This window comes from Macaca mulatta, chromosome 14 (genome assembly GCF_049350105.2).
Source record: "Macaca mulatta isolate MMU2019108-1 chromosome 14, T2T-MMU8v2.0, whole genome shotgun sequence".
NCBI classification, from domain to species: Eukaryota; Metazoa; Chordata; class Mammalia; order Primates; family Cercopithecidae; genus Macaca; species Macaca mulatta.
Window position 1 is genome coordinate 7,399,743 of NC_133419.1, and position 10,762 is coordinate 7,410,504.

At 48.9% G+C, this 10,762-nt stretch overlaps 1 protein-coding gene and 1 long non-coding RNA gene across 3 annotated transcripts in view; one reads left to right on the top strand and one right to left on the bottom strand.

Annotated features, from left to right (window-relative positions):
• The window catches only part of SYT12 (synaptotagmin 12), a 42,456-nt gene extending 42,311 nt beyond the window's left edge, over positions 1-145 (bottom strand). The window contains exon 1 of one of the 2 annotated variants that reach the window (XM_077962090.1): positions 36-145. The gene's annotated coding sequence lies outside the window, so the exon portion shown is untranslated. Of the gene's footprint in view, positions 1-25 lie in introns of both variants that reach the window. The other variant, XM_077962089.1, reaches the window with a different exon arrangement.
• Positions 146-2,595: 2,450 nt separating this feature from the next.
• On the top strand, positions 2,596-5,429 carry LOC144334100 (uncharacterized). Its single transcript, XR_013403524.1, has 3 exons — positions 2,596-2,735; positions 3,051-3,194; positions 5,265-5,429. It is a non-coding gene; the product is annotated as an uncharacterized LOC144334100 (long non-coding RNA).
• Positions 5,430-10,762: the final 5,333 nt, after the last annotated feature.

Genomic DNA, 10,762 nt, shown 5'->3' on the forward strand with positions numbered 1-10,762 from the left:
TCACTTAAGCGCAGGAGTTTGGGACCAGCCTAGACAACAAAGTGAGACCCCATCTCTACAAAAAATACAAACATTAGCTAGGCGTGGTAGCACATGCCTACGGTCTCAGCTACTTGGGAGGCTGAGGTGGAGGATCGCTTGGGCCTGGGAGGGCGAGGTTGCAGGGAGCCAAGATGCACTGTACTCTAGCCTGGGCAACAAGAGCCAGACCTTGTCTCAAAACACCAACAATAACAACAACAACAACAGCCCCAAGAACCCACATGCATGCAGTCTTTATATACCTGGCACCATTCTCAGAGCATTACATATATTGGCTCACTCGATCCTCCCAGGACTCTCATCACCAAGCTTCCTTTATCAGCCTGCAGGTTACACATTCGGAACCTGAGGTACAGAGAGGTTAAGAAATGTAGTCAGGCCGGGTGCAGTGGCTCACGCCTGCAATCCCAGCACTTTGAGAGGCTGAGGCGGGCGGATCATCTGAGGTCAGGGGTTCAAGACCAGCCTGACCAACATGGTGAAACCCCATCTCTACAAAAATACAAAAATTAGAAGGGCATGATGCTGCATGCCTGTAATTCCAGCTACTCGGGAGGCTGAGGTGGGAGAATCGCTTGAACCCAGGAGGTGGAGGTTGCAGTGAGCCGAGATCACGCCATTGCACTCTAGCCTGGGCAACAGGGCGAGACTCTGTCTCCAAAAAAAAAAAAAAAAAGAGATGTAGCCATCTCACGCCTGTAGTCCTAGATACTCTGGAGGCCGAGGTGGGAGGATCACTTGAGCACAGGAGGTTGAGGCTGCAATGAGCAATGATCACGACACTGCACTCCAGCCTGGGCAACAGAGCAAGAACTTGTCTCTAAAAAAAAAGAAGAAATGTAGCCAAGAATAAACACCAGCAGGTGGCAGAGGTGGGATTCAAACCAATAGTAACAAGTAATAGTAAAGAGTTGATGAATAAGCAGTGAATAAAAGAACTGAAAGGAGGAAAAATCAGATTAAGAAGGGCTTCCTGGCCGGGTGCAATGGCTCACGCCTGTAATCTCAGCACTTTGGGAGGGTGAGGCGGGCGGATCACCTGAGTTCAGGAGTTCAAGACCAGGCTGGTCAACATGGCGAAACCCCGTCTCTATTAAAAATACAAAAATTAGCCGGGCATGGTGGCACGCGCCTGTAGTCCCAGCCTACTCTGAGGCAGGAGAACCGCTTGAACCCGGGAGGCGGAGGTTTCACTGAGCCGAGATCACGCCATTGCACTCCAGCTGGGGTGACACAGCAAGACTCTGCCTTAAAAAAAAAAAAAAAAAAAAAGGGCTTCCTCAGGATCGGGAAGGAAGTGCTCCTCGTCAAAAACGAAAAGGAAAAACCCTCTATCCAAATCCACTTTTTTAATTAAAAAAAAAAAAAAAGGCTGGGGTGCGGTGGCTCACACCTGCAATCCCAGCACTCTGGGAGACCAAGGTGGGCAGATCACCTGAGTTCAGGAGTTCAAGACCAGGCTGGCTAATGTAGTGAAACCCTGTCTCTACTAAAAATACAAAATTAGCCAGGCATGGTGGCGCATGCCTGTAATCCCAGCTACTCTGGAGGCTGAGGCAGGAGAATCACTTGAACCCCGGAGGTGGAGGTTGCCGTGAGCCGAGGCCGCCCCATTGCACTCCAGCCCAGTCCGGGCAACAAGAGTGAAACTCTGTCTCAAAAAAAAAAAAAAAAAAAGAAAAGAAAAAAGAAATATATTAATTCCTCTTCCCCACCCACTCCCTTTTATTATTGCCTCCCACTCAGGAACTGAGAACTCGGCAGGTAAAAATAGCAAACCTGAAGGAGTCTGAAGGAAGTGTTCAGTGGAGCACCCCACAGAGCTGTGACCCCTGGGTCCTGCAGAACCTAAGAGGGCGGCCCCTGGGTAAGGCCAGGGACAGGCCATGGTGCAGTCCCTGGGAAGGCCCTTCGCCCATGAGCCCGACACAGGGCATGAGAGTTCCTTAGTCTCACGCTCCCCTTAGGGAGGAGTGTCCTTTGGGCCAGGAGATCTGGAGCTCTGCTGTGGTTCCTTCTGCCTCCTACTCACTGGGGAGCCTACCCTGCCTCTCTATCACCCTAGGTCTTGGCCTCAACTTGCCTCCCAGGTGTTCAGGCGCCCTCAACCCCACCAGGAAGTCCACTCCCCTATCTTGCTCATTCTTCAGGACCTGAATCATTTTCCCTTAGTCGGTGAAGCCTTCCCAACCCCTAGCAAGCAACAGAAACCCACTCAAGCTGGGTGAAGCAACAGAGGTGGCTTTAACAAATAGACCCAGCATTGCAAGGCACCTCAAGGCAGCAGCGCAGCCAAATGTCCATAAACGACAGGATCAGGGTTGGAGAGACCATTATAAGCCCAATCCCTTCCCCTTCCTTTTTCCTTTGCCAGCCACAGCTCCCCCAATTAACATTTTCACAACTTCAACCTGAGCCAGTGTCGGGAGAGAGCTCTGATTGGCTGGCTTGGGTCAGGTGATCAGTCCTCCTCCAACCCACAGTGGCCAAGAGCGTGAGGGTCAGGTGATACATATGAGCATGGCTGCCGAAGCCTGCCCTTGACGAGGGGAAGAGTTGGGGATATTGACAGCTAAGAATGCATCTTTGATGCCTGCTCATTCTTCACCTGTGCTGAATGCACCGTCACGGTGCTGATGGGAGTGTAGCAGTGAAGACGAACAGAAGCCACTCTCATTGCCACCTTGGTTTTGGTGGGTTTTAGCCGACTTCTTTACTGACTCTTCCTGTGGAACTAATCTCTCTGCCTTTGCAACTCGATTTCCTCTCTGCTTGTGTTCTGCTTGCTGTTTGAACTGGTTGTTTGCGTGCCTACCTCTGTGCATGAGCACATATGAGGACTCCAGCCTGCAGTACACACACCGACCTCAGTATCTAGTTCAAGGCCTCTCTTTAGGGTTGGCTTCACAAGTGTAAAACCTGAGCTTGCACACAGGGCCCAGTACATGGTTAATGCTCTGCTGTTGCTGTCTTACAATTCTCTCTCTTTTTTTTTTTTTTTGAGACAGGGTCTAGCTCCGTTGCTCTAGGCTAGAGTTGAGTGACCCAATCACTGCCCATGGTGTTACCGGAAATGGGTCCCAGTCCAGACCCCAAGAGAAGCTTCTTGGATCTTGCACAAGGAAGAATTTGGACGAGTCTATAAAGTGAAAGTAAGTTTATTAAGAAAGTAAAGAAACAAAAGCATGCCTACTTCATACGCAGAGCAGCCCCAAGGGCTGCTGGTTGCCCATTTTTATGGTCCTTTGTTTTTTTTCTGATGGGGTCTCACTATGTCACCCAGGCTGGAGTGCAGTGTCATGATCTTGGCTCACTGCAACCTCTGCCTCCCGGGTTCAAGCAATTCTCCTGTCTCAACCTCCTGAGTAGCTGGGATTACAGGTGTGCACCACCATACCCGGCTACATTTTTGTATTTTCAGTAGGAACAGGGTTTCACCATGTTGGCCAAGCTGGTCTCAAACTCCTGACTTCAAGTGATCTGCCTGCCTCGGCCTCCCAAAGTGCTGAGATTACAGGCATGAGATTATTTCTTGATGATACGCTAAACAAGGGGTGAATTATTCATGCCTCCCCTTTTTAGACCATATAGGGTAACTTCCTGGCATTGACATGGCATTTTGTAAACTGTCATGGTGCTGATGACAGTGTAGCAGTGAGGACGAACAGAGGCCACTCTCATTGCCATCTTGGTTTTGGTGGGTTTTAGCTGGCTTCTTTACTGCAACCTGTTTTATTGTAGCAGGAAGAGCGGCCGACAAAACTCCTCAGATACCGAGTTAAAGAACGAAGGGGTTTATTCTCCTACCATCCCCTATCACAATGGCCACCCCTGTGCCTGTTGAGCCCACTAATCCCTTTTTGATGTCAGGGACAATCAGTAACTTTATTTGTTTATTTATTTATTTTGAGACAGAGTCTTGCTCTGTTGCTCAGGCTGGAGTACAGTGGCGCAATCTTGGCTCACTGCAACCTCCGCCTCCCGAGTTCAAGCAGTTCTGTGCCTTGGACCCTGGAGTAGCTGGGATTACAGGCGCCTGCCACCACGCCTGGCTAATTTTTTTTTTTTTTTTTTTTTTTGTATTTTTAGTAGAGACAGGGTTTCGCCATGTTGGTCAGGCTGGTCTTGAACTCCTGACTTCAGGTGATCTGTCCGCTTTGGCCTCCCAAAGTGCTGGGAGCCACAGAACCCGGCCAGTAACATTTTTAAATTACAGAAGTAATACACTTATATCCTCACTGTACCAAAAATCAAACAAAATGGCTGTAGTTTAAGATCCTAAAGATAGGCCGGGCGCGGTGGCTCAAGCCTGTAATCCCAGCACTTTGGGAGGCCGAGGCGGGCGGATCACGAGGTCAGGAGATTGAGACCATCCTGGCTAACACGGTGAAACCCCGTCTCTACTAAAAATACAAAAAACTAGCCGGGCGAGGTGGCGGGCGCCTGTAGTCCCAGCTACTCGGGAGGCTGAGGCAGGAGAATGGCGGGAACCCGGGAGGCGGAGCTTGCAGTGAGCCGAGATCCAGCCACTGCGCTCCAGCCTGGGCGACACAGCGAGACTCCGTCTCAAAAAAAAAAAAAAAAAAAAAAAGATCCTAAAGATAAGAGTTGGTATAAAAATGTAACCCTTTCTAACTCTCTCTCTCTCTTTTTTTTTTTTTTTTTTTTGAGACGGAGTCTCGCTGTGTCGCCCAGGCTGGAGCGCAGTGGCTGGATCTCGGCTCACTGCAAGCTCCGCCTCCCGGGTTCCCGCCATTCTCCTGCCTCAGCCTCCCGAGTAGCTGGGACTACAGGCGCCCGCCACCTCGCCCGGCTAGTTTTTTGTATTTTTAGTAGAGACGGGGTTTCACCGTGTTAGCCAGGATGGTCTCAATCTCCTGACCTCGTGATCCGCCCGCCTCGGCCTCCCAAAGTGCTGGGATTACAGGCTTGAGCCACCGCGCCCGGCCTCTAACTCTCTAATAACCAAACTCATCTCACCAGCCGGACCTACACGGAGACTTTTTGTAGTCTTTGAGAAAATTTTTCTCACATGTTTGGCCTTGACTAACGGTAGGAAACCCGGTACACTTTGAAGCCAGCACAACATTTAATCAATAATCATGTAGCAAAAGTTTCATAAAGTAATACTCTGTTATTTGATTTGATTCTATTCTATTTTGTCAACCCACTGAATTTCATGAAACAATTTTTTCTCCCTGCCCTTTCTCCTCTTGTCCCAGGGCAAAGCCAAGCACCGCAGGTTTAAGTTGGTCCCAGCATCAGGAAGGGGGCACCTAGTCACCACACCTTTCTCTGTCCTCCCCCTGAGGGCTACTTGCCCCTCAGCTCCTGGACATCGGCCTCGGTCCCTGCTGGCCAGGGCCTGACGAGGCCTGTGTTAACAGGTAGGCAGACCACAAGCGGGCGGGTAGCAGCCTCCCTTCCTGGTGCCAGGTCCTCTAGTCCTACAACCCTCTCCCATCCTTAGGAGGCTGGAGAAACGTTTGGAGGAGCTTGTATCTCCATGGGATACAAGCCTGGTGGTAGGGGATCCCCTTGCAGCTTCCTGAGGCCTGAGGACCCAGACTCAGCCTCCTGACCTTTCTGGTTTTATTTTTTTTATTTCTGGTTTTATTGGGCATGGCTAAGTTACTCTCCCAGGGGCTAGAAGGCACTCAGCACTCCCGGGGGCAGGGCCTGGGGAGGTGGGCATGGAGAGAATGTCGGTTGGGACAAGGCCTCAGGCTACCTCAGGAGCAGGAAAATGTGCCTGCCTGCCCCCAGCTTCTTCCATTCCTATGTGGCTGCTGTACACCTTTGGCTGTGAGCCTGTGGCTCTTTTCTCAACAAACTTCTTCTCCCTCAACAGCCCAGCCATGAAAGGCTGCTACATGGGAGGCTTGTTCTCAAGGCCATTGTTTCTGTTATGGGCTTTGAAAAAGTCTAATTTGAAACCCAAAGCTTAGCAACGACTTCTTTGTTCCCCTGCATCTGCCCTCCCTGGAGGTAGTGCTGGGAGAGCCGGTCCAGTGGGCAGCCTCTGTGTGCTGCGAATAGGGCAGCTGCAGGGAAGAGAGGAATGAAAGGAAAAACAAAAAACCACAGAATCAAAATAATACTCTTCCATGCAGATCTGGTCAAAGTCCTATCCGCTCCCCCATCCTCCCACTTTGCCCTGGAAAGGCAAGATACTTATCAGGTTGCTGGGCTGTGGAGAGCTTTCAGGAGTTGTTTATGTATTTGCATATATGTATGCATATGCACACAGATTTGTGTGGGTGAGTTCGTGTGTGTGAGTGTATATAGTTGGTGGTCGAGGTTTTTATTTTTATTTTTGTGAGACAGGGTCTCGCTCCATCACCCAGGTTGGAATGCAGTGATGTGATGATAGCTCACTGTAGCCTCAATCTCCTGTGTTCAAAGGATCCTCCCTCCTTAGCCTTCCAAGTAGCTGGGACTACAGGCATGTGCCACCATGCTCCGCTAATTTTTTTTTTTTTCTGTAGAGACAGGGTCTTGCTATGTTGCCCAGGCTGGTCTCGACCTCCCAGGCTCAAGTGATCCTCCTGCCTCAGTCTTCCAAGTAGCTGGGACGACAGGTGTGTACCACCACGTCCAGCTAATGAAAAAAACCTTTTTTTTGGTAGAGATGGGTGTCTCACTGTATTGTCCAGGCTAGTTTTGAACTCCTGAGCTCAAGGGGTCCTCCCATCTTGGCCTCCCAAAGTGTTGAGATTACAGGCCTCAGCCATTGCACCCAGTCTGTTGTTGTTTAGAGCAGCTTACTTGGGTTCAAATCCTCACTCTGCTATTTATTAAGTGTGCAATCTTGAAAAAGTTACTTAACCCCTCTCTGCCTCAGTTTTTCTCATCTGTAAAATGGGGATACTAATAGTAATTAACTCACAGAGTTGTGAAAATTACATTTTGAGAGAGGTTGGCACATGAGTGCTGCTGTGTTAACTGGGATCATTGCTCTGTTTGCACTGTAAGCACGCCTCAGGCTTTTTTGTTAATCACAGAGTATTTCATTGTGTGTGTGCATCCTAGTCTCCTATCAATGGACTAAGGATTTTTCTGATTTTTGATGTTACAAATAATGCAGCAAGGAACACACTGGGCATGTGCATTTTTATCTTAAAAGTTATAGGCTGGGCGTGGTGGCTCATGTCTATAATCCCAGCACTTTGTGAGACTGAGGCAGGTGGATCACAAGGTCAGGAGATTGAGACCAGCCTGGTCAACACAGTTGAATCCTGTCTGTATTAAAAATAGGAAAATTAGCCAGGCATGGTGCAGATCAGGTCAAATCCAAAGCTGAGCAATGACTTCTTTGTTCCCCTTGTTCCTTGGTGGCACATTCCTATAGTCCCAGCTACTCTAGAGGCTGAAGCATGAGAATTGCTTGAACCAGGGAGGCAGAGGTTGCGGTGAGCCAAGATTGTGGCACTGCACTCCGGCCTGGGCAACAGAGCAAGACTCTGTCTCACCAAAAAAAAAAAAAAGAAAGAAAGAAAGAAAAGAAAACTTACAGCCAAATTGCCTCCTCCAAAGGCAGTACCATTTTATCTGCCTACACCACTCATTTCCCCACACCCTCTTCAACACGGGATGTCATCAATTTACTCTAATTTTTTTTTTTTTTTTTTTTTTTGAGGCGGAGTCTCACTCTGTTGCCCAGGCTGGAGTGCAGTGGCCAGATCTCAGCTCACTGCAAGCTCCACCTCCCGGGTTTACGCCATTCTCCTGCCTCAGCCTCCCCAGTAGCTGGGACTACAGGCGCCCGCCACCACACCTGGCTAGTTTTTTGTATTTTTTTAGTAGAGATGGGGTTTCACCAGAGACCATTCACCAGAATGGTCTCGATCTCCTGACCTCATGATCCACCCGTCTCGGCCCCCCGAAGTGCTGGGATTACAGGTGTGAGCCACCGCGCCCGGCCAATTTACTCTTAAGTTTTACCAATCTCATTGGGAGAAATGATGGTTTATTGTTGTTTTCATTTTCATTTCTTTGATGACAGGGTGGTCGGGCATCTCTTCATGTGTGTATTGACCTGTTTGTCTCCTCTTCTGTGAATTTTGCATTTCCTTCCTTTGCCCATTTTACTGCTGTATTGTTTTCTACTGGGTTAAAAAAAAATTATAGGCCAGTCGTGGTGGCTCATGCCTGTAATCCCAGCACTTTGGGAGGCTGAGATAGGTGGATCACGAGTCAAGAGATTGAGACCATCCTGGCCAACATGGTGAAACCCTATCTCTACTAACAACACAAAAATTAGCCAGGCGTGGTGGCATGTGCCTGTAATCCCAGCTACTCAGGAGGCTGAGGCAGGAGAATCGCTTGAACCCAGGAGGTGGAGGTTGCAGTGAACTGAGATTGCACCACTGCACTCCAGCCTAGGCAACAAAGCGAGACTCCTTCTCAAAAAAAAAAAAAAAAAGGCGGCCGGGGGCAGTGGCTCACACCTGTAATTCCAACACTTTGGGAGGCCGAGGTGGGCAGATCACAAGATCAGGAGATTGAGACCATCCTGGCCAGCATGGTGAAACCCCGTCTCTACTAAAAATACAAAAATTAGCTGGGTGTGCTGGTGGGCGCCTGTAATTCCAGCTACTCAGGAGGCTGAGGCAGGAGAATCGCTTGAACCCAGGAGGCGGAGGTTGCAGTGAGCCAAGATCGTGCCACTGGACTCTAGCCTGGCGACAAAGCGAGACTCCTTCTGAAAAAAAAAAAAAATTATAGGCATTCTCATGTTTTCTGCCTATAAATGTTTTCCTCACTGCAGCCTCAGCCTCCTGAACTCAAGGAATCCTCCCACCCCAGTCTTCTGAGTAGGGGGGACTCTAGGTGGATGCCACCACACCCGGCTAATTTTGTTTATTTTTGGTATAGATGAAGTGTCCTTGTTTCTTATACGGCAGATATTTTCTCCCAGGCTGTCTCTTGTCTGTTTTCTTTTTTAGTAGATTATTTAATTTAGAATAGTTTTAGATTGACAGAAAAATCACAAAGATGGTACAGAGGAAGCCCACACCCAGCTTCCTCTATTATTATCTTATGTTATTATTATACATTTGTCACAGTTAATGAACCAATATTGATACATTATTGCTAAGTCCATACTTTATTCCAATTTCCTTAGTTTTTAACCTACTGTCGTGTCGTGCCTGACCCCTATTGACGCCAATAGCGATGGCACCGTGTCCAAGAGGCTGAAGAAGAGACCTGGAGGCAGTGAACGAGACATAGGGTTTATTTATTTATTTATTTCGTTTTTTTGAGGCAAGGTCTTGCTCTGTTGTTCAACCTGGAGTGAGTGCAGTGGCATAATCACTGCTTACGGCAGCCTCATCCTCCTGCACTCAAGTGATCCTCCCACCTCAGCCTCCTGAGTAGCTAGAACTACATGTACATGCCACTACACCCGGCTAATTGTTTTTATTTTTTGTAGAGATAGAGTCTCACTGGGTGTCCAAGGCTGGTCTTGAACTCCTGGGCTGAAGCAGTCCTCCCACCTCAGTGCTGGGATTATAGGTGCGAGCCATCACACCTGCCTGAGACACAGGGCTGATTGAGGGGGACTTACGTACGAGGACGGTCCAGCGGCAGCAGGCTGGACAAGAGAACCACTACTGTTTGTAAACAGTATGCAGTTTATATAGCATTTTTACTTAGCAACCTTCACCTAACCCAAAGCAAAGGGCCTTGACCCTGTATATAACCTGAGTTCCAAGGGATGGGCCAAGGGTTCTTCATAGATAAGGGGTGAATCTCTAGAGCGGCCACTCTCAGATTCCTTAGCTCAGGACCGTCACGTGTGTTTCTTACATCTTTCACAGGGTATGCTTACGTTATTGGTGTCAGATGCATCTGCCACACCTGTCCTTCTTCTGTCCCAGGGTCCCCCCCCAGGACACCACATTACATTTACTCTTCATGTCTCCTTAGTCTCCTTTTGGTTGTGACGGTTTCTCAGCTATCCTCATTTAAAACCTTTTTTTGGTTTGTTTTTTGTTTTGGGATTTTTTTTTTTTTTTTTTTGAGACGGATTCTTGCTCTGTCGCCCAGGCTGGAGGGCAGTGTCAGGATCTCGGCTCACTGCAGCTTCCATCTCCCGAGTTCAAGCGATTCTCCTGCCTCAGCCTCCAGAGTAGCTGGGATTACAGGCATGTACCACCACATCTAGCTAATTTTTGTATTTTTAGTAGAGATGGGGTTTCACCATGTTGACCAGGCTGGTTTCGAACTCCTGACCTCAGGTGATCTGCCCACCTGGGCATCCCAAAGTGCGGGGATTACAGGCGTGAGCCACCACACCCAGCTTTAGGGTTTTTTTTTGAGATGGAGTCTTGCTCTGTTGCCCGGGTTGGAGTGCAGTGGGGTGATCTTGGCCCACTACAACTTCCGCCTCCTGGGTTCCAGCAATTCTCCTGCCTTAGCCTCCCGAGTAGCTGGGATTACAGGCGCCAACCACCATTCCCGGCTTATTTCTATATTTTTAGTAGAAATGGGGTTTCACCATGTTGGCCAGGCTGGTCTCCAGCTCCTGGCCTCAAGAGATCAGCCCACCTCAGCCTCCCAAAGTGCTGGGATTACAGGCATGAGCCACCAGGCTAAGTCTAAAACCATTTTTAAATTGTACTTATCTTTTATAGATGAGGTTTTGCTATTTTGCCTAGGCTGGTCCCAAACTCCCAGGCTTAAGTGATCTTCCCACCTTGGTCTCCTGAGTAGC